The 12,118-nt window shown below is 37.6% G+C and overlaps 1 protein-coding gene across 4 annotated transcripts in view; it reads right to left on the bottom strand.

Moving 5' to 3' along the window:
* Positions 1 to 12,118, bottom strand: part of tnr (tenascin R (restrictin, janusin)) — a 240,954-nt gene that overhangs the window by 116,491 nt on the left and 112,345 nt on the right. For all 4 annotated transcript variants that reach the window (XM_070541686.1, XM_070541689.1, XM_070541688.1 and 1 more), the window contains exon 2: positions 4,192 to 4,258. The gene's annotated coding sequence lies outside the window, so the exon portion shown is untranslated. The remainder of the gene's footprint in view (positions 1 to 4,191; positions 4,259 to 12,118) is intronic.

Here is a 12,118-nt window from a genome sequence, read left to right as displayed (position 1 = left end):
TTTTAAATGCTGTTCAGCGTGGTTTTCATACTGAGATACTGGAAAGACAAAACCAGGAAGAAAAACAACAAAGAGATGATGCAAAATCTATTTCATTCCAAACTCTGTCACAGAGAAATATCAGTAAAATCCAAACATACTAAAAACACACAGTAAATGTCTAAAGTACAAGGTCTGTCGTCATTTTCGTTTGCTATTGTTTCTTTTGTGTGATTTTATTAGCAATGTATCTTGTTTTACAATTTTACCACCACTTGTTGGCACATTATGTAGTGCTGAGTACAATGCTGTTTGCATCAGCATAGCATAAAGACAGTCTGAGATACACATATTTACAAAGATTTGACAGCAGTATAAATATTAAACCTTTGATCAGATGTGCATTTGCGGAGGATTTTTTACCTCCTTCAGAACGCTGCTCAGTTGTGTATCTTTTGTGCCGAGGCTCTAGATGTTCACCTCTTGGTGCTGCACCAATAATCAGGACTGACACAGGAACACAGACTATAATCCCCATTGATTAGAATCCTGAGATCAAAGGCTTCCGGAGCTGTCACTCTCACCTCTCGTCTCCATTCTGCTCAGGCCTGTTTCTTCTGTTTTGTTTATCCTGCCTCTCTCCATCTGTTTTGATCTTGGCTCACTTTGGTGCATTTGCATCTCATGTATTGTCATCTGCAACGTTATATTAGCAACTAAACTCTGAACACCTCAGTTGGAACGAAATAGCCACTTATAAAACAGATTTGCTCCTGCACACTTGACCACGTGTTGTTTGAAGATTCATTGCTTGACTCAATGAATATTATTTATATATGTCTGCCATTAGCTGCATTCTCTCCCACAAGTGGCTCATGCTAATGCTTTTGGAGGAAAACATCCATGTTTCTTTTTGAGTGGTTAAATATCTCAACAAATGTGCACTTTTTCCACATAACAAAGAAAATTTCAATCTTAAATTTTTCAGTGCATCCATATGACTGGTTGTGGTAAATGGTGCGTGCGTGATATCGCATCTTCTAGAGTCCTGGAACCCCCACCCCCCAAGGCGCTTTACAACAGTCATTCACCCATGCGCACATGCTGGTGGTGATGAGCTACAATGTAGCCACAGCTGCCCTGGGGCACACTGACAGAAGCAAGCCGCCGAGCACTGGCATCACCGGTCCCTCTGACCACCACCAGCAGGCAAGGATGGTTAATATTGCCCAAGGACACAACAGCAGCATTCTTTCACTGGAGACGGGATCGATCCCACAATCCTCTGATTGCTGGACAACCCACTCTACCTCCTGAGCTACTCCTGCCCCAAATATGATGTTTTATTTTCTCTCTCAAATGATGCAACACGCAAATATAGAGTACATTGTGTATGTTCAAATGTGTGTGTGTGTGTGTGTGTGTGCGTGCGTGCGTGCGTGTGTGCGTGCGTGCGTGCGTGCGTGCGTGCGTGCGTGTGTGTGTGTGTGTGTGTGTGTGTGTGTGTGTGTGTGTGTTGTTTAAATAACGTTGGGAGTGATAAAACGGTTTAATCAGTGGAAAGGTTGGCCATAAATCAACAACTATTTTACTTCATTTTCATTTTCTCTCCCTCCTGCTATCAACATCCACCAATTACTCTGAAACAGCAGTGAAGAGAATAACTCCTCCAACAGTTTACCTGGTTTGCTCTAATTCTGCACATTAGAAAACAAATCCATAAACAAATTGGAAACTAATGTTTTTATTGGGGTTGGACATTTCGGATCAAATCACTTACAAGCTAAATATATGGAATTTTGGGGAAAATAACAAATTGTCCAAAGGAAAAAAAAAAAGATCCACATGCATCACCGCAAATGTTTTCCTTCCAAATCAGATAGCACATAAAACAACTGCATTGAATTGCATAGAAGTGAATAATGCAAGAACAACAATGCTATTTATCCAGTAAGACAGTATAATAAACCCTCCAACTCTAAACTGAGAGCAACTCACCTTAATCCTGTTAACACCAGATTTATTTTCATTTTCCAGAAAACATGAAAACAAACAGTTTAAGGTTTGCAGAATAATTTAGTGAAAAAGAAACAACAAATAAATAAAACTACACCTCTGCTAATCAAGGCTCAATATTGAAATCTATGCGAATTACCTCCATTGTCCAGCAGTTAATCACAACAGATTCTGCACCTCTTTTTTCACATCCCACAGCTGAAAATTTAATTAAGTGATGAAGACGGCCAAGCTGTTTATCCCACATGTAATTAGGCAGAACAGCAAATCATCCCCCAAAATCAGACACCGTGAATAAAACATACCTATCTCTGCCGAGGTGCTTTCTACAACAAGTATGTTAGAGCGAATGAGTGCAGACGCTTATTTAATTCATCAAGGTTAAACAGGAAGGTATTTTAGAACGACGTAATCTTTATATTACTGATAAGACAAGCTCAAAGCAGCTGAAGCTTCTTGTTTCATCCTAAACCAAGGTGACAAAACCACAACCCAACATCGGTCGAGCTTCATGAAACACCCAAAGCATTTTTGTCATCAGCTTCAGATGAAATGATACTAAACAAGTTTACTAAGTAATTGTAAATATTGAAAATAATTTATGCACCTTCAAAAAATATCGACGCTACGCGCCCGTCGGCCAGGTGGACTGTACCATTTTATGCCGTTGGGGGGGGGGGGGGGGTCAAATTAATTAGTCAAAATAATGTAGGGACCTCTGAATAAATATACATTTCATGAAGACTAAAAGACTGTTTGTTTACTGTCAAAATGAGAAAAAATACTGCTAAGTAAAGTACTTGTGATTTTTTCAACTTTGAAACTTTTTTGGGCCCCTGACAGCTGTGGGCCCTTAGAATCTTCCTAATCTTTCACCGCTTTACGGCGCCCCTGTGTGTGTGTGTGTGTGTGTGTGTGTGTGTGTGTGTGTGTGTGTGTGTGTGTGTGTGTGTGTGTGTGTGTGTGTGTGTGAATGGGTGAATGACTGATTGTGTTGTAAAGCACCTTGGGGGGTCCCAGGACTTTAGAAGGCACTATATCAAATACAGGCCATTTACCATTTACAGCAAAAATGCAAAATGGCTCAGCACGGTTCCAGCTGGTAACTCATGTGCACCAGATAGTGTGTCCCAGCTATAGAGTGTCTATTTTATTTTAGTGTTTTCCATGTCTCTAAGGGGACTCTGTAGCTTTGATCACTTGTCAAACATCCTAGAGTTTTCATTGAGTTTTATTGCTGTGTAAAAGCTAGTAGTTGATTTAATCCAGAGATTATGCTATGGAACAGCTCACACCTGAAATACACACCTTTATCTTGTTCTATATAACTGAAGTTCACATATGTAATATATGAATGCACTTGTTCAAGCTGGCCTTTGCTTGACCTTCGTCATCACCCTCTCCTTATTCTGCTCTTTCTGCCTACTCCACCTTTCCTGGGACCCACTGATTTCCCTCTTTCCTATTCATTTTCTCTTTCTCTTTCCTTACATTTTAATGGCAATCTTATATTTTTTCTCATATAAAATACTTTTAATAATTTTAGAAAATATTTTTTATATTTTAAAATGTTTGATGTTGTGAAGCACCTCATGATTTTTATCTTGAGAGGTGTTAAATGAAACATTGTTTTCTTTCTTTGTTACATTTGAACATTAGAATCTCGGATAGATATGTTCTGTTTATTATATATATATATATATATATATATATATATATATATATATATATATATATATATATATATATATATTACAACAAATGTCACACTTGTTGGGTTTTGATTGATATGTGACAATGTCCAGAACATCTCTGCCATTTCGTCAAGCAGACATTTATGTGCTGTGTGTGTGTGTGTGTGTGTGTGTGTGTGTCTGTCTGTCTGTCTGTGTGTGTGTGTGTGTGTGTGTGGACATGGTTTCCACGTGATAATTAACTGACGATTCATTTGTGCTCCATTAGAGAACCAGTTACGGTGATGAATAGATACATGGAAATTAGCCCAAGATGAGGACTAATTGTCTGATTAGATGTGCGTCATTTTGATGAATGCACAATAAGCCAATGCACATAGAGCAATCATTAAGCAACACCAGACTATTAAATGGAACATAACACTATAGCCAGAGGGGAAACTATGTTCCTTAATATGTTTTAACATGTAGGTGTGGTGATGCTTGTGTGTGTGCATAGTACCGTTCCTTGGAGGACTGTGTTCTCTTTGGCTACGGCTTTTTCTCTTTCTCTCGTTGTGACTCTGCACCTGTCCAAAACACAGAACATTTTGAATAGGCATTACAATAATTACCCATGTAAACTGCTTTCTGCCTGACTTAAAAATACAGCACTCTAGAAATAATTTGAAATGCAAATTGCTTGCAGGTAACGTGACACAGCCTTTAGCACCTCCCACACACCATAAAATACTGAGAAACGGATAAAAACATACTTTGTGTCTTTTCTGCTCCTTTTAGGATTGTTAGTGTCTGTACGCTAGATTAGCTGTATAAATCTGCATTTATATTCACGGCATAAACAAACTCTGCCTCTATTCCCTCATCTTAGAACAGCACACACACACACACACACACACACACACACACACACACACACACACACACACACACACACACACACACACACACACACACACACACACACACAGCAACATTTACAGAAGTCTGCACATGTAAACCCTGCTGAGATGGAAAGAGAGCGCATGCGGGTTTCTCTTTCAACAACGAAAATGGGAAAAGTGCTCATTTGTTTTCTTCATCTGGTGTGCTACTGGGGATTTTTGTTGTGACACACCTCCTGAGGCACACACACTCAAATACACAAACTTGCACCCACGCAAACACAAAAGCCAGCCCCATCTGCTGTTACCAGTGTCTCACTCACCCCCTGTGAGATATGATGATGTGCTTTGTTGGCTGGGCTGAGTTCAACTCAGAGGAATTCTTAATTCTGTAAAAAATGGTGTTATTTTCTCTTGATGTCAGCAAAAACTAACAAAAAAAGGGTTGACTGAATCAACTAACTGTTCACACAACAAACAGCAGGGATAGATGCACGTGTCCATCTGTCCTCTTGAGAAGAAAAATCAACATGCTAATTCTGAATGTTTCCATATTTGTGCAGTTTTTACACATTGGTCACATTTCTGTGTGATTGTGTGCACTCACATCACACTCTGCTAAAGAACACAGCAGACTGAAAACACTAAATCAACATGAATCATACTGTAAGAAATGTTGAACTCAACAACATTCACTATACATTTGCTGAAAGTGACTCTTAGAGATTTATATTACGTTTCTTAATGTTTCATTTTCTGTTTCTCATTATATCACCGGCAAACTCTTCAAAGCTAAGAGTTACAGAACAAACACTACGCAGAGGAATGGTACAAAATCATTGTGGGGTAAATAATGTGAAAATTTATAAAAGAATGTAGAACAAAATGATGAAAAATTCTACATAAAAGGGGACTTTTTTTTCTAGTAACATGAGGTTTGTATTTATTTAGTTAACAGGTTAGGGACAAAGATACCAGTTATGTAAATTAATGTTAATGAAATTTGTGCAGAAAAATAAGAGTAACTTGGATTTTGTATCACATTACTATCAAGACTGTCAGCTGTACAAATGTTTTCCATGCAAAAACTTATTTTATCTACACTAAATGACTCAGTAATAATAAAATAGTCAGTCTTAAATGATAACCTTCAATATGCACACACCTAAGGCTTATGAATGTGTTATGTAGCCTTACTGTGAGAGCATGAATTTATATGGTACACTTCTCTCTCTGAATGCTTTTGTGGGTGTGAGAGTAACACCAAGAGATGCTTTTGAATGGAAATCTTATACAGCTGTTTATTTGCAGGGCTGGCAGCCACTAAAAAATGCTGGTTTTGCAAAAAACAAAAAAGTTTCATGAATAAAAATGATAATATAACAGAAAAGAATGCACATATAGGATGATTTAATTCCTTTGACTTGAGTCCAAACAAACTACAACTAAAAAACAGAAACTCTGAGATACTTTGTTGTTGTTCTGAAGCAAAACTGGAACAGAAACTGTTTACTTCATTAAACCCTTGAAGCAGAGTGGATTATAAAATGAGTTGATTGCAAACATTTTCTTTTATCTTGCATCTGTTCATATTTTATATAAATTCTTGTAATATGTAGGTCTAAATATGCAAAGGTTTGCAATGAACACCTTCAATCAAGTGGCATCTGGCTAGAATTCTGCAATTACTGAACGTGATCATGATTTAATTCAAAGTGCATCCTTGTAAACAACTTGAGAGGACAAAGAGTTTGAGTCTCCCTGAGAAAAGGATGAAGGACATCAGCAATTTTTCCAAGAAAACAGCAGATGCCTCCCTTTGCTATTTACGATGCAAACCATGAAGTGGTTCATAAACTATTAACAAGACACAGGGAAATCATTTGCTCTTATTCTGCTCTATCAAAACGTCTAAAAGGATAAAAGGTCTTGTATGTCAAACTTTTATTCTGTGAAACAACATAAAGAACAAAACATTCCCACATTTATTTTTACAAGTTTTGAAACTTTAAAATCCTTTGTGTGCATGTAGGGTAATTATCCAACCATAATGTATCTGAGGCAGAATATAGCCCGTTGTGTTTATTTGCAACATTTTTATATTTTTAAGTTATTTTCTGGATTCGGTATGTGCTAAAACGACCCTTTACAGGGACCAACAATTAATCAAAAATGGGACGCAAATACTAAAGCATCACTGTGCACACTGACTCACAAAATGGGAAATATGAAAAACAAGTGCTTGAGTTTAAAGTGGATCTTTTTGATATTTTTTTGTATTTTTGAATGGAATAAAAAATATAGGGAAAAAAAAGTCTTTTAAGGAATTATTTATGATCACTGTAATATGAAACACAAAAGTATTTCATGTACATTACTGTATTCAGTCCTGACCAGACCAGACCAAGCCGCCGCAGCCACCGCATAAATCATGTTGGCTTATTGAATTGAAAAAGTATGAAAAATGTCTGGTGATAGATAGTTGGTATTTAGGCAAGATGGCATCCAGCCACGAGAGAATTCTCTGTGTGTGTGTTTGTGTGAGAAAGAGCAAAGAAAGAAGCAAAAATTGAGAAAAGGAATTTTCTCCCTTAAACACACAACCGTTAACGCCCAAATCTGTGAGAATCTGTCTCTTGTCTTTTTTTTAAAGACAATCCCATTTCCTTTTGTTGATGCAGCAGATGGATGTCCCCCCCAACAACCATTCATCAACTGTCACGCTGAAACTTGCCTTTACCCCCCTTTAAACCAAAGAAAAATTGGTTCTAGGCCATCTTTTTTCACTAGAACATAAAAAGCAGATAGCGTGTCATCAAACGGGTCTTGTTGCTTGATTCTACTGGAACAACTGCAGGATGAAGGGTTTTGTATTATTTGGGGTTTCACAGCACTAAGGAATCAGACAAAAATGCAATAAAATAATAAACATGCGCAGTAAACAAGGCGAGGAACATCTCACGGGTTTATCATAAACAAAACACCCTGGAATTAGATTTATTTTCATTACTTTTGTTGTCATTGCAACATAGTTAGATGTATCTGAAAGTAGAAAAAATAGACCCCCCTCCCAAAAATTACAGATAGCAGCAATAATGCAATTCTAAACATGATGCATTTGATGGCCATTACTTATCCAAACAGCCTGATCAGCTGCTGGCTGTGGGCTCAGCTGCAGCTGCTCACTTCAGCTTTGGCAGCGAAGCGGTGGTTGGATACAGATGCTGTTTGTAGAGCTGTTGTTTAATCTCTGCTCTTGTGTGACTGTCTGATTGTTGCGAATTGAACCTGCGGTGCTTTTCTGGAAAATGTGTTATAAAAACCCTACAAGAGGTTAGAAACATGCACGTTTTAAATAATAATAACAATAATAATGATGCACTACAATCAGCACAATGCTCACTGTACAAATATGCGTGTGGCGGTTTGAAACCCAGGCCTTCATTTTTAAGTCTATAGTCTTTTTTTTCCTGATAATCAGACATCTCACCTCTGACTGGCTAACAACAATGCAACTCTACCACTGACCCTGTTTTCTCTTTGGCATTGATGTTTTAGCTTTATGAATAACACAAGCCTGAAGGAGTTCTGCCATGTGGTGGAGTTGCTGATGCTAACCTTAGCTTCTGCTAATTGAGACTAGAGGACAACCAATATTAGACTTTCTAATGCCGATACTGATGCCAATATGTAGGAGAAAAGCTCAGCCAATGGCCGATATGTACAGCCAGTTTTTGTGGGACTATTTTAATGGCCAATATTTAGACATTTTCCACTTTATTTTCATGATAAAATATCACTAATAACATTGGTTGCATAACATTTCTGAAACTGAATCAGTTTTTGAACTCTGAATTTAATTAGCTGTTAAATCTTAACTTTATTTACTGCTCACTGTTAAAGTCAGACAACTAAATTAAGTTAATTTAGAGTATTTATTATGCAGATGTTATTAAATAACATTAATACAATTACGTTTAATTCTGCACCATGCTGCCTAAGGATGTGCCTGACTTTAAATTGGCTTGATTAGAACAAATATCGGCCGACCGATACATCGGTCTACCCCTACTGAAGCTTCTCTTTGAGAATTTGTCAGTTTTATAGCTACAGCATCAGCTGAACCTGAGAAACATAACACATAACTACCGATCAATGTAACATAAAAACATTGATGTGGCTAATACTGGAACATATTCTTATTTAGCAGTTATTGTTCATTGTTTCAACACGTTTGCACATTTGACCAGTGAGGGAGGTCAGGAAACAGGTGTTGACATGGACACAGTTCAAAGTGCAGGGGAGAAAAATTCACTTTGGAAAAAGTTGGGGGGGGGGGGGGGGGGGGACATGTCCCCCCTGTCTCCCCTCAAAGTCAATTTTTGTCCCCTGCGATTTTTACTATCCAAAAACAATATTACTCTATGTTAAAGAAGACACTGGTTGAGCACTAGGACCAAGCGGAAAACAACCTCTTGTGTTGAAGCCTATTTCACATTAGAACCGGTGTTGGTGCAGGATCGGCTCGGGTGCAGGATCGGCTCGGGGTCCTTTGACTGCCGATGACTTCAAAGTAGTTGATTGGCTGAACATGAAGCTTGCGGAAGTGACGTTATCAATTTATGATTTTGATTGTTCAGATGGGAATCTTTTCTTGAGTGATTTAGCTACATCTGCGATGTGCGTAACGAATAAAATGTCAGTTCGTCTGCATGCGTCGGGGTAATTCTTTCTATTCTTTCTCCGTCAAAATAAACGGTCAAATACGGGAACTATCCGGTCAACACAAGCCCTGCTTTTAACTGTTCTGTTTTCTTGTGAAAATTGTTGCAAAGAGATATAATTTAACTTGATTAACACCAGAGCCAGGCGCACTGCGCCGGTATCTCCATCACTGTAAATGAGGGAAAAACAAAATGATCGGATCTTTTCTGACCTTCCCCACCTACAAAGTTTAATTACAACAATAAAACGTGACAGAGCCTGGATTTGTATTCTAAACAGTCTAAACATGTTTTAAAAAGAAACGTATGACAAAAGTGGCACCTGCTCAGTAAAACCACCAACAGGGTGAAAAATATCAAAATATTGTAGGCAGAGATGGGCTACAACTTCTGGATCCATTTTATATAAATCGTTGTATTGATTATTGTCTTATGAAAGATAACTTTGACGTACACGAGCGACCAGTACTGGCTGCTGTCACCTGTTGTGATTGGTTAAAGCAGATCTCTGCTGTCTGAGGGTAGGCCCCGCCCACAACGCCGCGGCTGCTGTGGCTCCCAGTGTTTTCTTTACTGTGAGAAACGGGTAATAATGGCTCTTTGATTGAAACAGGTTGCCGACCCCTGCTCTAGGCTGTAGTTTACTTATATTTTTTGTATACATACTTTAAAGGCCAGCGAGCTGCCCCCCCACCCCCCCTCAAAGCCACGTCCATGGGTGTAGACGCAGTTTATTAGTGAGTAAAAGTAATCTCAAAGTGGAATTTTACGAAGTTTTTATCGAGAGCTTTGGTTTTGCTAATTGTTTGGTCTCCAAAGTAAAAACCTCCATTTTCCAAGTACTTTTCCAAATATGCTCTCAACTGGTTTTTGAGCAAACAGATCAGTAAACATAAGCAGTGCGGCTCGTTATTAGGACTTCTAAGAAAACAAATTAAATTCTTCTTCCACCCATCATGGCGTTTTAATTAAAACAATTATCTCTGAGTTGTATTGTCTATTAAAATTCAAATAAATTATGAAAAGCTATTTCAAACAGTTGTGGGAATAAAGATTTCAAAGAATAATTAACGTGGCACATGAATTGTTTGCATAATTGTTCTCTGACATCTATTCAGAGACTAAACAAAAGAAGTCAGAAATCCAGTGAAAAGTGTGACACGAGCATTCATTAGCATGTCGTAAAAACCTAAAATGGCCCACAGCAGCATGCATTTTTAAACTCGAAACAAAACAAAAGTGAAAATGCTGCAACTCTCACTGAAGTGGGCAGCAAATGATTCACCTGATTTAAAAAGGGAGAAGTTTTATCACATTAGAACACCTTAACATGAAGCAGTTCCTCCACTTCATCTTCATAAATAACCCATTACACAATATTAGTCATATATACATCACTCCTCACACATTTGTAGTGCACACACACACACACACACACACACACCAGTCGTCTGCAGATTTCCTAAAGGCTGACTGGGATTCAGAAAAGAGCGTGGGAGAGTGAAACAGAGCAGCACTCCATCGCTTCCTATTGAGTTCTACTACACTGGGAACATCATCAGTAATGGGGGCTGCAGGTGATACAAGCCAAGGAATTACTTTGCATTAAAAATATCACAGGTTGTTTGAGTAATTCAATTAGATGAATGAGTAATTAAAGCCTTCATAAAGAAAACAATCATTTTATTTTCTAATACAATTAGATAACCTATTAACTCAAATATTCCAGTCAAACAAGATAGTTTATATTTAGAGGCTTAATGGTGACAAACTGTAAAGAAAAATAATTGATATTAAGACTAGAAGGAATCTAAGACTTTTGAAATTTGCTGAAAGTAGGTTTAACAACAAATTCCTCCTTTAAAGTGAGCAGAGACAAATCAAGAAAGCCTAAAAACTAGAGCGATGATAATAGTAAGCTGTGTTTATGTATCATAAACAGACGAGACAAAAAGAAAAAAATGTCTGTGCACGTGTGTGAAAGGAAGAGATGTCAGATCACATCAGCTTCATGTTGCAAACTGGATCAATGTGCTCTTTGAGGTTTTTCAACCCCGATCTTATTATTCTTAAGAATGTGCTGGTTTCAAACTATGACACAAACACAGAAGAGTGATGTTAGAATAAGAATGTTAGAAAGTAAATAAATGTCTTTGAAAGTGGCATAAATAATAAATGAATGAGTAATCAAAATCAAGAAATGTAATAGATAAGACAAATGTTTTATAGCCACAAAAAATACACGTTTACATTGTTATATTTATAGAAAATGTGTGAGAATCAGGTCTATTTTTTACCCAGTAATTGCAAACAGATGCTTCTTGCGGGTGGTAGAATCATTATCTTGGAGCAAAAACCTGCTCCTCAAAGCATTTTGTTTTTACTTGTAGGATCACATATTTTGTTAAAATTTTAACTATTAATTATTTTTATATAAATGGGAAATTTTAGAAACTAATACTAGAAACTCAAATAATGCAGAAAGGCTCTCAAGCTTCAGACTTTGGCTTAGGCAGCAATAGCAAATTTGGAAGACAAATTAACAAACATTGTTTTCATGCTTCTAAACAACATGCTATAGTATAGATGTAAATATATTGTGGAGCTAAAAATAACTGAAACATAATTATGAAGTAGTTCTCTTGCATTTGTCTGAACATCTCCACCAATAACACGTTTGCACCGAAACCAACCATTGGACCATCCGGTTGTCGGTCTGGCTGAACCGCTGCACTTTTGCACTTCCCTGAGTGAACTGGTGCATTTAGCAACAGATCACCACTGGTGTGAGGGGTTCATGGCTCAACAATATCAGAGAAGG

Source organism: Nothobranchius furzeri, chromosome 11, assembly GCF_043380555.1.
Source record: "Nothobranchius furzeri strain GRZ-AD chromosome 11, NfurGRZ-RIMD1, whole genome shotgun sequence".
NCBI lineage: Eukaryota > Metazoa > Chordata > Actinopteri > Cyprinodontiformes > Nothobranchiidae > Nothobranchius > Nothobranchius furzeri.
The sequence above is the reverse complement of the archived record's forward strand: the minus strand, read 5'-3'. Positions and strand labels throughout refer to the sequence as shown.